The sequence below is a fragment of the Acanthopagrus latus genome, chromosome 19, assembly GCF_904848185.1.
Source record: "Acanthopagrus latus isolate v.2019 chromosome 19, fAcaLat1.1, whole genome shotgun sequence".
Lineage (NCBI taxonomy): Eukaryota > Metazoa > Chordata > Actinopteri > Spariformes > Sparidae > Acanthopagrus > Acanthopagrus latus.
In genome coordinates this window covers 2,512,081-2,531,583 of record NC_051057.1, presented here as the reverse complement: position 1 = coordinate 2,531,583, position 19,503 = coordinate 2,512,081, and the positions used below count along the sequence as shown (strand labels likewise).

The window sequence follows — 19,503 nt, the reverse complement described above, 5'->3', positions numbered from 1 at the left end:
CATAATGATCTACCTTAGTAAAGAAAACATAAATGACAGTTGTGTTAAAAGAAACATGCCAAATAGATTTGGCATTTAAAATGGAATTGCTTTATTTTAGATCTTCAGCGAGGGTGGGTCATTTTTGACGCAGAGGAAAACAGCAGGAGGGTTAAATGATATAATTACATAATTTCCATCAGTAAACTGGACGCTGTCTGACTCTCTCACTCACGGGAAGGGAAGCTGTTACCAGACTGTCAGACCGGCACGCCCTCGATGCACGCAGCCGGCCTACTCATTCACACTGGTTCAGTTCACCAATAATGCGCCTCTGATTCTACCTCCAGGGTCGGATCAGCGCCGGAGTGAAATTTCACCTTGCTGCCTCTGAGACATTCACACACAGGCGGAGGCGGAGAATTGGCGCAGGACACCCGCATCCAAAAAGTAGTGTGCCTGGATTTTATCTTGCCTCTTTACACCCATGGATAACAGCACAATCACTTCCTCTTTTAAATTACTTCTGACTCTTTACTTTGTCTAAACCCACCTCCTTTATATTTACTTAAGCTAGTTATCTTCTCTCTGTCCTCAGACGCCTTGAGACAAACTCAAAAAGTATATGAAATAAGCACCAACCGAATGCTCCCAGTCCAAAGTGCACATATGTTGAATTTATGATCAGCTGTAGGTTATTCATGTAGGTGGATAGAGCAACAGAGGAAAGCACAGTGAAGGCAGTGGACACAACATGTCGTGTGGCTGTGCATTGCATTCTGGTCTATTAAGGCTCCTGTCAGTTGAGAAACAGGTCTGCGTGCCTTCTGACTGATGGATTCCTGCCTGAATGATTGTTGAATGTCAGTGCGGCAGACAAACATCTGTCTTCAAATTCAAAAGGGGGCTGAAACCTGACATTTACTGTCCATGGTGAAGACAACATGATGTCTCAACATGAAGTCTTATTGGCTATAATTGGTCAGTCATCCGTTGGAATGAGAACAAAATGGATCCAGGATGTATCACGCATCGCCAGTTGCTCTTTTGTGCGGACTCCTCCTTTAAATACACGTCTGTGTGGGTTGACCGCAGATCCATGCGAATGCTGCCTGAAATAATGTGTGCATGTTGATTTCCCATGTGTTCCAGAGAGGCCAGATAGCTGCACAGCACACAGCAGATGTCCAAACAGCCCCTGGCATTCTGTGTGAAAGTCAGATATTTTATCATATCTGCTCTCTGCAGTCCCCATTTCCATACCAAAGAAGGGACTTTCAAGCAGCCTGCCTGCCACCGGCCACCCACTAGCCCACCATTACCCAACTCTGTCCACATGTCCGCTCACTATCAGTGTCAGGAATCATCTTGTTAGAGAGGGAGCCCGCTCTGTTGGCTGTTTTACATCCACAGGGCTTTTTTTTTTTTTTTTTTTTTGCCCGCCTTATCTGCTAATCAGAGTGAACATGCAATCATTCAGATGTACACGTGTGTGTGTGTGTGTGTGTGTGTTCTCAAATGTTTCTGCTCGAGCTATTATTTCAGCTCTGTATTAATGGGAAGTGGCCCACATTTGCTTTCAGGTTAATCTCTATTAAAGTAAACCATTAAGGTGGCAAGATACTGGAGTCGAAAATGTGGCTTAATTGCAAGTAGAAGAAGAGAGATGAGGAGGGGAACCTATGATGCTCTAACACCGACCATGATTTGTGAAACATATGTAATAAATCCCTTTATTTTTACTAATACTGAGGACAAAAACACTGAATCGTATACTCACTGTAAACAAACTGCATTTATATAATGCTTTTCTAGTCTTAGCAACCACTTAAAGCACTTTATGACACTAGTTAGCATTCACCCAATCACACATATTCGTGGTGGAAGAGGTTACCATGCAAAGCGCCATCTGCTCAACACCCACTGAAGAGCCATGAGGAGCAATTTTGGGTTCATTATCTGCATCTGTTTTGCAACTGTCTCACTTTCTCGTTATGGTCTTTGTTGACCATCTCTTGAGTTTCCCCATCTCCTGTGGTCAGTATATCATCGGCTGTGATGTTTATGCCCCACTGCCCCTCAGATGATGACGACTCTCGTTTGAAGATCCTTTATTACTTCCCCTCAGCGGAGCCATCATGACAACTGGGACTTGTCGCTCGGGAGTTTCACTGGCTCCACCCTCTCATCAATCTCGATCTTGTACTCTTCTTCCAGGCAGCCATAACCTGTAAACACACGCCCATACTCCTTCTTTATTTGTCTCATGGTTAATTCAAACTGTGATGGTTCCTTTTCAGAACCAGACCTTCTGGAGAAATACACCCAGAGTTACACTGGTTTCCACTCTGAGAAGCTGTTTATAGACAACAGGAGAGCTCAGAGATTACAGTGCGTATAATCGTTGGGTCAGTAACGTTAGCTTAACGTTAACCTAGCTTGCGGCTAGTATACAGGAGAGTAACGTGGCTGTTTGGGGCAGATAAACACTACATGAGAGACACAAATGATCCTGCAGTTAAACCTGCTTCACTGGTGGTGAGCATGCATTAAACAATCCACCACTGCTGATGATTAAACTTTATGACCTGATTCAGGCACAGAAATGAACAGACGTGAAGTTTTATTCACCTTAAAAGTTTTCCAGTGCATTTCGACTAAACTAAATGCACTGTTAGCTTGAGTAAACTTTGTGTTACATATAACTTACATTGTGTTCATGAAGCAATTAACTGCATTGATAAGTTAAAATAACTCACAGCTGAGTATTGGTTTCACACTGGACATGAACAGAGGTCCGCTGGGTAAAAAGCCATATGTTTGTTTGACCCGACCATCCACTGTAATCCATTGTAATACGCTGCTTTCACATTGAACCTGTATTGGGGTTTTATGCCACCGACAGAAGGAAAGTCTGAGAGGCTTTATTTCTCTGTCATCTCGCAGTTGTAACAACTATCTGTAGATGAACCGAAACAGAAGGAGAAAGGATTGAATCTTGAATCTGCGAATTGTGAAATAATTGAGTTTAACTGTTCAGTTAAAGCCGAGGGTTAACCACAACTCTCTTTTATATGCTCGACTTCACTTTCCAGCATAGGCAAATGTTAAAATGGACATTGTTTTATTTTCTTTGACTGATGAAACTTAAAGCAGTACATGCAGCTAAACATCCCTGCAGTTCAGTAAGTGGGCTTCTGCACTGAATTCATGGATGCAGCTCTTTTTCATTCACTTCTTCATTTATTCTTAATTAACTAACAAAACTATTTGGATCTACTGTTGGCATTATCAGTGAACCACCACAATCTGTTCAGTGTTAACTGCTCTAGTTCATATTTCCCTCACTCTGTAATGACTCCTTTGAGTTGTTTGTTTTTGATTTTGATTTTTTTTGATACATTTGTCGATATATTTGTGTCTATGACGTGCTTGTAGGATGGAAACAGTACTCTGTAGGACTCATGTTGACTTTGCTCCTCATCGTCTGAGAATGTTGCTTCATTTGTCATCTGCTGATGTTCCAAAACCACATCATCTCAACCCAAGCCACAATTTCAGTTAATATAACTTACTGGTCTTTGTTTCTAAATCTCAACATCAGTATCTCCCAAGTCCATGCCAACGTATACTACAACTACTGTCCCTCTTAAAACTCTGATTCTTGACTTGACCTAAACAATATCCTATTCTGCTCACAAGCTCATGGCTTACACAAATGCGTTACAGAAAAATGAGTGTGTCTTATTATTGTCTGGCACTTTGCTCATTAGCTGCAATAAAGCCCATCAGGAGGCGAAACAGCAGCATAATGCTCAGTGGGAGGCCAACTCTCCCAAGAATACAGTGAAGTCAGTGGATGACAGTTGAATTTGGTGGGCTAATTGGCTCTGTACAGAGAAACAAGCTTGTTGCTTTTTGTTAATTGGAGGAGGGAAGTTAAGTTGGGTCAAGTTTTCTTTAACAAACAAACAAATACAGCCACAGTTGTAATGGTATCATTTTCATGAACATACAGGGTTAACAAATTACATGTGCTCCCAATAATTTATTCAGATTCCGTCATGCCGTACGTTCTTTGGAATTTGTTCAGATGGCTGGTGTTCTTATCTCAAGCAATGGCATGGTTTCCACCTCCTTAGCCTTCATAACTACATGTAGCTTCATGCCCCACGGCCATATTTGCTATGAAGGTGAACACTTTTGTATTAAAGCTTTGCTACAAAAGTCATGAGAATACGTCTTTGGTTAACTGATGCTTTCTCCATCACATGGAGCATTATTAAGGGAGCAGCGGGGGAAGACACTTCGTCAGCTCTGGTTGAACCTGTACCCTCTCAGTTTGTCACCGCAGACTAGAGGCTTGATGGGTTTCCTGCTTCATTCTCAAAAACTGTGACCAACGTCCCAGAAACGTCTTGGGATTTATGGTAATGGAACATTTTATTGTTAAAGATATACTGCTATTGTAACACTATGTAGATCAGCGTTACTCACTGCACGGCACACAAGCCTCATTCGGCTCACCAAGCTTTTACTGGTGGCTCACATTGCCGCTAATAGTTTTATGATAATGCAGCCAACACAGTACACATAAAGAATACTCAAAACAGCTATGCTGTTCATACACAACATGGCAGTGTAAGCTACAAGCATGGAACCTGTTCAGACCTACCCTCACTCACTGTGGTGGTGTCAGTTTGGCAGCCCTCTGAAGCACCACCACCACGTTTGCTTTGTGTCTGGTACAGGAAGAAACTGTAAAAACAGGCTTTTGTCATGAAGGGTTAGGGTTAGGGGTTAGGGAATACAGGCTTCCTACGGGCAATGCACTGTTATAAAGCAAATAAAGGGACAACAATTGTTCAAATCCACCGTTATGAGCAAAGTTTCATGTTGTGTCAAGCCTTCTTTGTGTTTTAAAAATAGAGATCTTAATGCTAATATAAAAGTAGCCGCTTCACTCTCACTGAAAATGAGTTTGAGCCAAAAACGAAAATACGTTAAATCTTAAAAGTGCCTCTTTCATCGTAATTACACAAAGGTTTGACTCATATACATTCACAAAAAAAGCCTAGGTTGCATATTGGCAAGAGTTTCACTTTAATTGAAGGAGCATAGTGAGGTGAGATTGTTGGCACGCGACAGTGCTTGAGAAATGATCCATTTCTGCGGCAGCATTTCAGCCACAGAGGATTTTTTGATGTTTTGGAAGAGCTGAGTGGAGAATTTGAATCCACATTCAGTGATATGAATGAGCACAAGGAGATTTTCAACTTAATTGAAAACCCCTTCCATATGGATGTATCCTCCCTCACTCCAACTGTCATACAGCTCTGCCCTTCTAATCATGCTGCTATGCAAAGTGACAAAGTAGAGTTTCAGACAAACAACATGTTATGTGATTTATGATAACAGCAATCTTTATTTAAATAGTACCTTTCTTAACAAAGTTAGTTAAGTGACTGGGAAATTTGTTTGACTACAGTTTTGCTAATCACGTAACCTGTCACTGATCATGCCAAAAGGCTGAACATTTGTATGCGTCTCAAAGCCTTGTTTCGTTTGTCAGTTTTGTTTGATTTTAACAGAAAAAATGCAATATGCAGTATAAAGAAAAAAAACAAGCTTCAGGCACTCATGTGTGGAGCACAACCAACAATACTTGAATTCAATGAAAAAGCTGGGCTACCCGCCGGGGTCACTTTTTCTCCTGGAATGTCCCAAACTATGATGAGTCAGCAAATTGGGGTAATAGAGTCAAACCAATCAAAAAGTGGCATTCACCTCCCTGGTTGAAAGCTCAGAGATTAATTAAAAAAAAAAAAACAAGTCAGTATAAGATAGAAAGACAACTGCAGTCCAAACACAAGCAACAGACAGAGTGAAGGCAGAGTTAACTGAGCAGTGATGGAGGAAGACTGAAAGAGATGGAGTGCTGGATGAAAAAGAAGAAAAACAGCTCGGACAGAGCCGAGAGCTTCATCACACATCTCCTCAGGGATGTAATCAGTCCTCCTCCAATTTGGTGCACACTGCTTATCGCACTACCGGGAGCCATGACCCACAGACTTTTACGATGTGGTTGACTGGCAAAGAAAGAGATAGGCCCTGTCTGCCTGCCAATGTCTTTTAATGAGCACGCCGATAAACAGCAAGAGGACGACCGGAGCTGAGGCCCTTTATAATTACTTCTCCAATGATCACCCTATTTCACCCTGTATACCAGATCAATATTACAAGACATGGCCTTGATGACTTACAAAGTCACTTAATCTCACTTGATACTGGCTTCACTGTGGGAAGGTGGGAGGTCTTTATACAAGGAGGGATGGCTGAACACAGGGGGGAGGAGGAGAGAACACTGAGATCCAGAGTTTGCTTGGATTCATGTCAGGGAAAACTGTTAGGCAAGAGATGTAAAAGAAAAGATGGTTTGAAGGTGAACAAAAGACTCGGGTGGATATTAAAAACTGATAATGCAGTGTAAAAACACAACAACACAAACCTAAATTCATCATTGCATTATCATCACATCATTGCATCTTCATCATCGTCTTCATCACCACCATCATCATCATCATCATCATCATCATCACGTCGACATCGTCCTTGCATCATCATCACATCACTGCATCATCATCGTCACAACATCATTGCACACATTTTCTCGATGTCCGGAGTCTGCCTTTTATTGAATGTCAATAGCCCGAAACTAAATAAATGAATTAAGCTTCAAACAAAAGGATTCATATTTGTACCTTATCAGACATCCAATCATCATAATTATCGGAATAATAATGCCAATAAAACAAAAATCCTTAACCAAGTACATTCCAACACATGATCAGCATAATTTACATCAGAAAATGCACAACATCCCAACATGTTTTCATTCAATGAGGCAAATCTGTAAAATTGCCTAAAAAACAATTATCACACCATCAGCTCATCATCATCATCATCTTCGTCACATCATCATTTTCATTGCATAGTCATCATCTTGCATGAGCATTGTGCACATTTCATCAGCGCATCATCGTCACCTTCACTGCATCTTAGCACCCATATCATCCGTTCATCACATCACCATCACTGCATGAAGGCAACGCCCCACCTCCACCTCGGCCATTTGAATCATTTGTCTAGTGCCTGCTTACAAACCACTGACCTGGCCTGAGGGGGCAGAATCAGCACTTCAGGACTGTTTCATGCACACCAACTGGGAGGTTTTTAAGACAGCGGCCACCAAGATAGACATTGAAGAGTATGCTGAGGTGAGCTACTATATTGCAAAGTGCACAAAGGATGTCACAGCAATTAAGACTTTCACTGCATGTGGTAACCGGAAACCCTGGATGACTGAAATGGTGCACTAGCAGCTGGCAGCCCAAGATGTAGCCTTCAGGGTGGGAGACATGACTGCTCTCCGCTCTCCGCTCAGCCAGGTCTGCGCTCTCAAAGGGAATCAAGGGACACCTCTGCAACCCAGGAAACACCAAACAGATGTGGCAGGGAGTCCAAGTGCTGACAGATTACAAGACAATGATGCTTCTCTTCCATACAAGCTCAACAACTTATATATGCCTGCATTTAAATATATATGTATATATATATTAGTCATATTAGACTGGCTGAAAGTGGATTTGTTTTCCAGGTACAATCATACATCTGCTATACAGCACATCATCAAAAGGGTTTTATAAAACAGTGCAAGCACACACCTCCAAACAATGCACACTTCACCTCACAGGAGAGAAGCTCCACTCCTGCAGGTTTCTTAGGTATAGTAATTAATGAACAATGTTAGACAAGGCCAAACACACTGTTCATCCTGCACACATATGACTAAGTACTATATTTTTCTTCCTATTCATATTGTCACTATGACCCCTATTCGCTGCCTATGTATGCATGATGAGTGGTGCATTCACCCAGCATCCATTCACAACACTCCTAGCCATTGTTTCTGCTCATGCAGAAACTGCTTGTCTGGCAAGCACTAATTACATCCTTGATAAGGAGGAGAAGCAATGAAAGAAATACAGCGGTCAGAAAGAGATAGGAGAGGTAACCCAAACGTGTGTGTTAGTGTGTGTGTGTGAAAGAGAGAAAGACACACACAGCCAGTATTAATGTTGCTGTGCCTCTCTATGAACATGATGTACCATTTTATGATATGCCAGTGCCAATGCCAGTGGATATGATGATGTTGTTCTTGATGTTAAAGCCAAAATACCCTCTAAATTCAAGACAGCACCATTCATCTGAATCAGGCAGCTTAGTGTATCAATGAACCCTGGTGGTTCCTACTGAAAGGATTTTTATGAAGCCTCACAAATTGGGGTGGAAACAATAACAGAAACATCTTACAGTGTAATACCTTATATTCCTCTTCCATCCAGAGCCCCACAGATATTACAGGATAAGTAGATTTCTATTTCTTCAACCAAAATGAATGTCTATATTTTTTTTTTTTTGCTGGGTTACCGGTGAGCAGTCCATTACGAGTGTGAAAGAGTGAGTGAGCTGATCCATAACAATCTGAGGTTCAGCCATGATGAAAACTGCAGACACTCTTTAAATGCTAAAGAAAAGATAATCAATGCCTTTCTTATCTCCTAGGAAACACAGGAGCATCCTTTATAAATAGAATGGTGGAATCTTACAGCACCTTGCCCATTCAGTGGAGAACAACTAACATCATATTACACCTGCATGTAAAGGTTTCTGCTACCTATTTTCAACGTTACATGTCTGTAATATTAGACAGCCAAATTTCCTGCTGTAATGTTCACAGACACTAGTCTCATTAAAATACTATCATGACTTTTTGGAAATCCTGAGGTGGCCAATTAAATAGTGTAGGCTGGAAAGACAGATTTCACAAATGCTTTAGCAGCTTGGCTTTGATGGTCTCCTACATGCTACACAGTTGGACTAAGCTGACTTCCAGTATGGACAGATGCATAGTAATATATACCGTGTACTGCATTTACAAATATTATTACATACCTGTATTTGTTTTTTTTGACTCAGAGGATTCTCTTCAGAAAGTGAACAAGGCATCTGCTTGTGCACTTTGTTTGCTTTTTGTATGCAGACCACTTGGCTTTTATCTTGTCACGCCAGGCTACTGCACAATCAGGAAGCAATACCTTCAGAAAAGGCTCTTGAAAGGACTGGCAACAATAGCTGCCATTCAGTTCAACTTTCCACAGCAGAAATGTTAGATGTTCCCACCCCATCAAAGACAGACGCGCTGCATGTGTCCAAAGTGCTTTAAGACATGTGAGGAAATGGCGAAGGCACTTGCCCAGTATGCTAATCAAATTCGAGCAATCTAGTATTCCCCGCTGCTGCTTGAGGGATTTTTTCATAGATTAAAAAATGAAAAGAAAACATGATTGTGCCCCCACACCTGATTTGCTGAAAACTTTAAAGTCCTAATCAAATCCTGCATCACCTGATGCAGCATCTTCAGCACGCTCCAAGTATTAATTCCAGTAATACAGAGGGATGGTGGAATATCATGGGAGGATATTGGAAAATAATTTCTTGCTTGGTTATTCATTGCGGAATTCATTAAAATCCAATTTTGTGAAATTGAAATAAAAACAGCCATTTGCTGTGATAGACATGCTACAGCAGCAAATATGAGAACCTGTGTGTGTGTGTGTGTGTGTGTGTGTGTGTGTGTGTGTGTGTGTGTGTGTGTGAGTGTTTGAGGAAGATGATGGGGTGGGAAAGTGTGTATGACATGTGTTAATAAAAGGAGGTAGAGAAGGGAAGAGAAGAGAGGACAACAAAACAAACAAAAAAAGAAGATAAACTAATATGCTTTTCTTGGGTCTGCATTTCCTAAAGCATAGGGCCTGTAAAGGACATTTCCTCTATGCAGTGCATTGTGGGATATGCTTCAGACTGCTGAAGATTTTTTTTGTTGTTGATTTTTTTTACACACAGTACATCTATGATGTTGCCAACCCCATGGCAGACACTTTCTATTAGACCTTAATGCTAGCAACCGCTTCCTCACATTAGCCGCTGTACACACTCCTAATTGCAGAAAACAGTAGGACTGCATTAGCTCATTAGCATGCTGCACCACACGTTCAAGAATAAAGGCAGAGAAACACAAAACGCTGCTGTGATTAAGCCAGAATGGTTGTTTCGTGACAAAAATGCACAGCCTTGCAATTAAATCAAAGAGGGCGGCTGTACTTGTCAGAGACGAGTGTTTCACCAATACATGGAGGCGAAAGGAGAATCTGCTTTGGATCTGTGGTGTCTGATGCTAGTGTCTGAAGATAATGCAAAATGTTGACAGTATTTCTGAATCTCCCCATTTTCATGCTAAAAATAACGCAAATGTTGAGTGTTTATTGAAAACGATATACTGTATGTGACAGTCAACTTACAGTGTCTTTAGGTTGCATTGTTGTATGTACGGATGTTGTATTCTGTCTGTTGCATGATCTGCCTGGCTAATGGGTATGGTGCCATGAAAAAGCAATTTCCCCTTGGAAAAATAAAGTCTTAGTCTAAGAATTGTATTCTATACAGCATCAAATATGAAAAGCGTCAATATGAAGCACACTGGCCTCCAAGACCAGCCATTTAATGAAACACTGGGACATGATAATGTTATGAAGATGGAATCTGTTTTATTGAGGATTTATGTCATGTCAGGTTGTCAAGATTGTTTTTGTCACTGTTGTCAGGAAGGAACGGCAATTACAGCATGCATCAGTATGACAGGCCAACCTTTAATATTTAACAAGGGGCTAATATCAGCTTCATATATCCACCTCATCCGTCAGAAATATACACTTTGGAGACATTGATGAGAGGCCTTGGGTGTGAACACAGAAACGGAGCAAAATCAACCTGTAAGAAAGGGAAACGTCTCTCTAGTCAAAGAGAATAAAGCTCAGTGTTTAGAACAGCACCATCCTGAGATCTCTTAACAAGGCAGCATCGTGACCTAATGTCAGGGGTCAAACAAACACAAGCATAAGAAATCAGACAAGTTAGTCGGAAATAATTCTCAACATTTTGGGTGTGACTTTCAGTTTTACCTCCAAATAGTGTTTTCTGACTCAACGGTAACTGCACCAGTTTTCCACATTTAAGTGTGATGACAGGTCTTGAGAAGTACTTCTGCATATGTGGAAAAAAGTAGTGTAAAGTCTGTTGCAGTGCCAGAGGAAGCTGCACGTCATCTGATAGATTACCTCCAGTGATGTCACTCAGAGGCTACACTGCATTGTGGGGAATGTAGGTCAGATTACATGGAGCTCACTTGACTGCAGACTGTGATCATTAATCAGTCTAACTTGTTTGACCAAAAGTGTGTCCATATGTAATCTGACCAATATTTAAGTGGGCACATCCCACAATTTAACATGCAGTTAACCTCTGAGACCATCGACTTTCTGTTTAGTCCCCTGTCAGAATTTGCTGTCATGTTCTGAGATCACACTAATTACTCTGATTCTTTGATACTATAACCATTGAAAGTAATGATCAAAGCTACGGTACGGAGAACATCACAGCAGTTGATTTGAATGGCAGGCTGCACAGCCACCACCTCCCCTTCTGTCCCGTGTCGTTTTGGGATGCTGTGAGCTGATTGGACTGAAGCACTTCTGGTCCTCAGCCATCTTCCAGTGGGGTCAATCAGAGTGGACTGACACAGGGTCAGCATTACACTCACACACAGCTCACTCAGGCCTTCATTAATATCATTTTCCTGCGGAGCGGTGTCACTGGCTTACTGCTCTTTCATGCTTCACATTTCAATGAGGGCTACCTTGTTGTATTTTTAGACGTATCTTCTTAAGAGGGAATCGTTCATTTTTGATAAAGAGCTTTGATATGCACATGAAAGCTTGGATGGAAAATGAAGCCGGACTGTGACAGAGTCATCACAAGCCTTGTGTTGGGTCTGCGTACCTGCAGGATTGGAAGACGCATCACCATCATTACTGTAGCCATAGTGTTGACATACAAATGCTTTTCTTACAGAAATATTTCTGTAATGTAAAACGAAACAGTGCTGTGAAGAAAACATTTGCACTTTTTGAATTTATTCAGTTGCATGTATGTTAACAGTCCACCGAAAATCCCTTTTCTGTTGCCTTTCTTAAACTGAGTTTTTATTTTTTACACTGCAGCCCATTTTCCAAAGCATACAGTTATGTTGTATATTTCTTAATGAGATCCAGACAGCTTTCCATTTCAGCTAAGAATCAACTTGCGCAGACACATCAACTTACACTGCCAGAAGAAAGTTGAATAGTCTACTGCTGACTTCTGGTCCATTCATTTGCCATCAACAGCCTCTGATATGTGACATACAGTACGCTAGCCGGAGCCATGCACTGTGTTGCATTGACAAATTATGTTTGAAAAAATAGGAGGGACATGAGACACAAACTTGCACATGATGCAAAGGAGAAATCTGTATTTGAGAGATTTGTAGATGAAGCGTCTGTAAACAGGACGTGAAGCAGTTTTTTTTTTTTTTTCGAAACACACATCAAGGCTCAAACTGAGATCTGAAGCCAAAATAATCAGTGGCACTGAAATGACTTCTTCATGAACAGTGGGTAAAATTCATCTCGTGATACAGGTTCACCTTTCAAAAACCTTGAAAATCGTTGTAAAGAAAATGATTGCTGTGATCGTTAGTCAGGAAACCTGAAGACCTGTGACGGTTCATTTTGATCTTCATCTTAGATGTTCCTGCGACCAACTAGCATGTGATTGCAAATACTGGCAGTTATTTGGGGAGTTGTGTTCACACTTATTTTCATATATATTATCATGCATAACAAAAACAGACATAGTGGTACCATAAATGTTTCTGTTAACGCCCTCCTTAATGTGCAGTTCCATGGCTAAAGTGTTTTGTGTTTGGTTAAATGTTGAATGTAAAGTAAGAAGCTAATATTTGTGCTCTGATTTGATAATGCCTGCTATAAAAGACAGAAGAAAAGAAAAAAAAAAAAAATCCAGTTTGACCAGAGTTAGACTTTGACACCTGATTCAAGATGAATCCAGCCAAAGTAAAAGCTCTGCAGCCCAGGAGCTTCATGCCGCCACTAGAGGCTACTGTTGCACTGTGCAAGAGCACCGATTGGCTGGAGCCCTCAGAGGCGTAGGAGGTCCCTGTTAGCGCTCATCTCGCTTGCCTTTTATATAGAAACACAAGTTAATGAAAATGGAGAGACAGATTATGTTGAGCATTACGTGTAATTGGACTTCTTTAAATAACACTGGCACGTGTGTTCCACTGACAATGCGTGTGCGTGACCGAACAACGTACTCAGCGCGTGTTGTATCAGTGTGTAATACCTGTGTGCTGCCATATGTTGTTTGTGTTTGTGTGAAACATGAAACGCCATCATGTTTCTGTGCAGGAACACTGGGGTTTTGCAGCTGCAGAACTAAAGAAAGGTAAAGACATAAATGAACATGAGAGTGGAGTATAAGAACACAGTGTGAGCCCAGAATTAGACTGCTGGCTGATTGATGTGCTGCTTTTATGTGCTTTCCATTGTTTTTTTTATTGAACCCCTTGATATGCTTCACTTGTCTCATTTATAAATGTTATACTATTGATTCATTATTAAAGGTGTGTGGTATCAGGTGTTTGCAGTTTGACTCCTCGTTGGTTGGTTGTGGAAGCTTGTGCCTGAGTACGAAGATATCCATGTTGTCAGCTTGCATAAAAACTTCCCATAGCTTCTCTTCAGTCAGTGAGTAACATGTTCAGCTTCAGATTGTAGCACAGATGACTGTTTTGTATGTTGTCTAATGTAGTTTACAGCTATCATTTACAGCTCAGGGGGTGACACTGAGGCAATGTAATAACCAAAGTTACAGAACACTGACCAATACAAATAGTACTCAGGAGTGCTTTCCAATAGCCTCATCATCAATCTCATCTCAAGGTCCATTGACTGCTCTTCTAGAGCTTTCACTTCCACTGTATTTTTTTTTTGCTAACTGCTGTTTTTCATGGTCAAAAATGAGCTTTGAACCTTAGCTTTTAAGTCAGCATGGATTAAAAGATATTAAAGTGCTCAGAAAAATGTAAATTCAAACATGTATAATACACGAAGTAAACCTTGATGTGAGCCGGATATGTTAGAAAAGATCAAATTGAACTTTGAAGGGACACTGTAGTTTTGGAGAAAAACTAAAAACTTTAATAATAATTTATTGAATCATTTTTACAAATGAATGATGTAAAAATACAAACTCTGCATAAAAATGTTCCACAAGTGAATAGAAGAAGAAAAAAAAGACACAGTTTGAAGGTGGCAGGGTCCGCCTTGTCTAAACAAAGTAAACTGTGTAAATTGTGTTTTCCTTTGAGGACAGTTTGTTTATTCAGATTATTCAGAAATGAGAACACTGAAAATTTAATTATTTATTTTGTTTTGGCAGAACAAAAATCTGTCAATGAAGATGTTTCTCTTCTGATTAAAACTTAGGGTTAGGGTTAGTGCTCCTTTAGTTATTCCAAGGTAAACTGCTGTGCCAGAGACAGAATGTAATAATATAAAGCATAAAACAAAACACGGTGGAGTCATAATAAAAAGTGTACTAGGGGCAAATGCTATGTCAGGTAGAATTATAATAACAAGAAGATAAGAAAATAAGTAAACAACAACAACAACAAACAAACTCCGGGACAGCACTGGGAAACAAACAACAGAAGAAACAGGAATATATATATATATATATATATATATATATATATATATATATATATATATATATATATATATATATATATATATATATATATATATGACATATTCATTTGACAAAATAGAATAAAATACAATCTTTTGTCTCAGTTGTAAGCCTTTAATCTCATCACATTATATTCATCAGGAGATGAATGCGATAACATATAGAACAGAATAGAATACAACAGAGCTGAATTGAATAGAATTGAAATGAATTGTGATTGTAAGCTCAGTTTACGATGAAATCACAGATGCATCTCAGTCAGTCAACAATAACACATAACATAAAAACATATGAGAATGTCACAATAATAAATATATATGTATGTAAATCTAGGGTTTTAGCGAGAATCATTATTGTACTATTATTGTAATATTGTACTAATACTGTGCATGACAATGAATTTTTTTTTTTTTTTTTTTTTTTTTTTTTTTAGTGCTTTTTGGCGTTTAATGTGCAGAAAAACTGTCTGTATCTGTGCGTGTTTTGATGGATCAACATCTACATGTCTTTTCATGACAATGGAGAAAAATCTATCTGCTAATAAAGATCATGTGATATTTCAAATCAAATCAAATCTGAGAAGAGAACATCAATCTTTGGTTTAACAGCTAATTTTTCACAGTCCCATCACCTCTTGCCGCAGGCTGCTGGAGCCACAAAGGTTGGTAAGTGCTGCAAACACAAATACTGTGTTTAAATGGTGGACCTAACAGAGCTCGAGCCTGGGTGTCCAGAGAGTGATGTGCCATATATTCATATATAATCATTGGAAAATGGAATAAAGAATACTGAATCCTTTTTTACTTTGTAAAGTTTGGATAAGTTGGAGTGTAAATACTGAATTGAGGCTATTGTTCTGAGATATATGTAGAAATCATGTTGTTTCATACTGTGTCTCTTATTAAACCCTCCACTCTCCACACATGGCTGTGTGACAGGGAGGTCAGTGTGTGCCTGCTCTGTTGCATACACAACTCTTTTATGGCTAGCTAGCGTGTGTGTGACTGTGCTTGGGTTTGAGTGGGTGCATGTGCGTGTGTGCGCGTGCTTGTGTGGGTGCGTGCGTGTGTGCGTGTGTTTGTGTGCAAGGATATTGTGTTTGCTTTCAGCATTTGCGAAGCTCTGATTGGCTCGAGGGCTCGCTGATCAATCCTGTCTCTTCCTTTTCCTCTAAACAGACAAAAGTATTCGCTGTCATTGCTACAGCGATGAGGCACACACTGACTGAACCTTTAACGTTGCAGCCTGTCAGTGTCTATCTCTGTGGTTTTTTTTTTTTTAGTTTTTTTTTTTACCGTTAATCTCATTCCATCTCTCTCAGTGTTTTACCTCCTCGCCCTCTCCAGGGTATTTCTGGATTCCTAAGAAGTCAGAAATGCCTTCAAGGGTGATATAAGTTAGTCTAATTTTTTTCACTTTTTGCCATCGTGAAGACTGCATTCGAAAGTCCATAATTTCTCCTCACTACAGAGCTTTATGTATTTGCAGCTCTGTGAGAGCACTAATCTCCAATATACACCCACGGGCAAACACAGTCTTCTACATTTGAAGCCAAAAAGCAATTAAAGCATAGCCTTTAACACACTAACACTTAGACAGTTCTACAGCCAACCTGTCTACTGTTCTGTTCAAGCGCACTGAGGCTGCATTCTGGTGATATCAGATGCTCTGCAAGTCTGAGTAAGTGACAGTGGAGACCTGTTAAGGTGAACTTTCTCTTGGTAATTACAATATAGGATGTAGGACTGTGTTTCCTCTCCCACTAACAGATACAGTTATACAAGTGTGTTGAATTCATTCATTTTTTTTTTTATGTTCAAATAGTGGAGATATTAAATTCCCCAAAATGTTTTTTCTAAAACTGACTCTTGCTGAAATCCAGTGCTGATTACATTTTTTTTTCATACTTGACAACAAAAAACAAATATGAGAGATTTTGAGACCAAGTAGTAGGATGCCAGTCCCACCCTAGGCTGTGTTTTCTACATTCCGGGGACATTTAAATGATGAAAACAAGAATAATTCATGATTTATTTCAAATTTTGATTTACTTTTAATCTCAGAAAATGCAAGACAATTTGCTGTCAAATCTGTACACATTTGTAAAAATCTGTGGCATTAAATAATGATTACCACTTTTCATGAATTCATTCATTCATTCATTTTTCTCTTGTCCTTCTGGGAGTCTGCCCTGTTTGTCAGTCTCTCACTGAGGACCCCCAGGATGGACAGAGAAATGTGGCAGATTTTCTTTCCCTAAAAACCTTTTCTTCTCCTCTGGATGTCTGAAATACGTATGAACATTCATTCTCTCCTCCATTTTTCTGTCCTTCTCTCAGTCACTGAGGAGGACGAAGAGCAACAGTACGGCAGACTACATGCTGAAAGTCGACAGATACAGGTTAGGATAAGTAAAAGAGGGAACAGTGGGAAAAGTTTTCAGAAATCAGGAGAAACACTGGAGAACTGTGACTCCGGGGAAACTAGGAGAGGGCAATGAAACATCAGGTTTGCTTGAACCCAAGAGAGTGCAATGAGTGAAACACATTGTTCATGCTAATGTCTATAACACATAAACACTATAATACTTGGATGTCTAACTTATGTAGGAGTATAAATGCCAAGTCCTGCAATTACAAAATAATCATCAGAATCATACCATGGGGACACTAGGAGACACTGGAGATGATGCAGGCGGGAAACACAGGGTGGCATCATGGGAGAACATGGACGAACACGGAACATACTAAAGCACCAGGGTTAGTCGGCCAGGTCGCCAACAAAGAAACACCGGGGCTGGTCGGCCAGGATGCCAACGGAGGAGCTGGAACTGGAGTCAGCCGGGATGTGGACAGAAATGCACTGGCGGGTGTCGGAAGGGCAACCGACTGGAAAACACTGGCAGCTGCTGGGGAGAAAAGACAAAGTAGCGGTAGTAAAGCAGCTCCAAGAATGTGCAACACAAAATCAAAGGACAAATCAAACGAAAACAGGGACGGGGTGGCATCACTTGAGGACATGGACGAAAATGTGATGAACTGACGAAGGCACGAGGGAGAACAAACACTCTCCGCAGACATACTGGTGAGGGGATGAGGTGCAGGTGGGGGTGAGGCGGGAAAAGGATGGCTAAGGGACGTGACACACGAGGGTACAAATGCAAAATAGAACAGGAAATACAAGAACAATAAGAAGTCATGACAAGAACAATGTACCAGTCAATGAATCAATGTGTTTTATTTCTCCCTCTGGAAAAAAAGAGAGTGATATGATTAAAAAGTCATGAGCAAAATAAACTAACAAAATGTCTAGGAGTGAAATATGAGCGCTTTTCTTTACTACACACAAAAATACAAGTGTACAATGTATTCATTCAAACTTCTCCCCTCAACCAAACTAAATTGGGCGTAATCGTCTCATTAACTCATTGTGCATCGTCACTGTCAGGCTAGAAAGAATTACCAGACACCCTCATCCAACTCACGTACCGTGCAGGATGATGGCACTTGGGCGATCTGCTCCTTGCCATATGCTATGACCTGCCACAAGCATGGCAGTGGCCCAGATTTGGTTTACTGGTGTGCTCTTAACTAACATCTGGCCATAGCATGGTCTAATAACATATTTCCATTGACTTTGTATACATATATGCCATCTTTATAATTCATTTCATGTTCTGTTATAAGACAGTTTTTCATTGCGCCAAAAATGCTGTTATGTGTATAACTGGAAATGTGTGGACAGGAGCAGTCGCTTTCTGGACTTTTGTAGCAACTGTTTTATGACTACAGGACATTTAACGAGGACATAGGCAACACAATAACAACATTTTTTACCCGTATGCTTGTCTTAAGTTCTGTTTAGTTTGGTTGAGTGAAGGTTAATGTTTCCGTTCAAATTAGCAGAGTATCGTTTTAAACAGATGGATGTGACGCATACCATGTTTCTGTTCTCTGTCCTTACTGTCAGTTGTCACGAGGTCTGCTCCAGACTGATTTGCAGCCCACATCCAGACATCTTTCTATCATCACGAGGTGGTGTATACTTTCTCACTGAATGCAGCTAACATCTTTGGTCCAATATGTAGTGATTAATTGGAATGATCAATCCACCAAAGGCTCTCTTCCCCTTAAGTAGGACACAGGCACAGATGTATGTAAAATCTCTGACCTGCACATTTCTGCAGTTTTGGTGACCGCAGGCATCGGAGCAAAACGGGCACAGCTGGTGGAACGTGGAAGACAGGACCCTGAATACAACATCAGCAGGAGGAATTCAGAATCAGCAGCTTCAGTATTGACAAATCACGTTCGCTTCTTCTATCCCCTTTAAAGGCAGCAACAGGTGACATAGAGGAAGAGAGATACTGAGAACTCGGAGAGACTCCATGAATCACCTGAAGTTCTGAAATTAAAAAGGAAACAACACCACAGATATTATATACATCTCCACAAATATGCTGTCCATGGTAGAGTAAACAGGCAACTGATGTTTATTGGTGTAACAGCTGCTGCATCGGCACAGCTGATTTTAGTTGTGCAAACAATTAATAAAGGAGCAGCAGCAGCTCCGAGCAGATATTTAATCATGTGTGAGGTCAGCCCTCATTAACAGGCTGGATCATGTCTGGATTAATGTAGAGATAATTACAGGTAACAGATGAACAGATGGGTTCATGTTGAGGTTTGAGGGTGGGGTTGGTACAGGTTTATAAACTGGACCCCTGCAAGACTCTCTCTCTCTCTCTCTCTC

The 19,503-nt window shown here is 40.4% G+C and overlaps 1 long non-coding RNA gene across 2 annotated transcripts; it reads right to left on the bottom strand.

Annotated features, from left to right (window-relative positions):
- Nucleotides 1-16,780: 16,780 nt before the first annotated feature.
- Nucleotides 16,781-19,108, bottom strand: LOC119008871. Of its 2 annotated transcripts, none has more exons than XR_005071576.1 (3): nt 18,922-19,108; nt 17,411-17,659; nt 16,781-17,132 (listed from the first exon to the last, which is right to left on the bottom strand). It is a non-coding gene; the product is annotated as an uncharacterized LOC119008871 (long non-coding RNA). The 2 variants fall into 2 exon arrangements; XR_005071577.1 differs by having other exon boundaries at nt 17,411-17,656.
- Nucleotides 19,109-19,503: the final 395 nt, after the last annotated feature.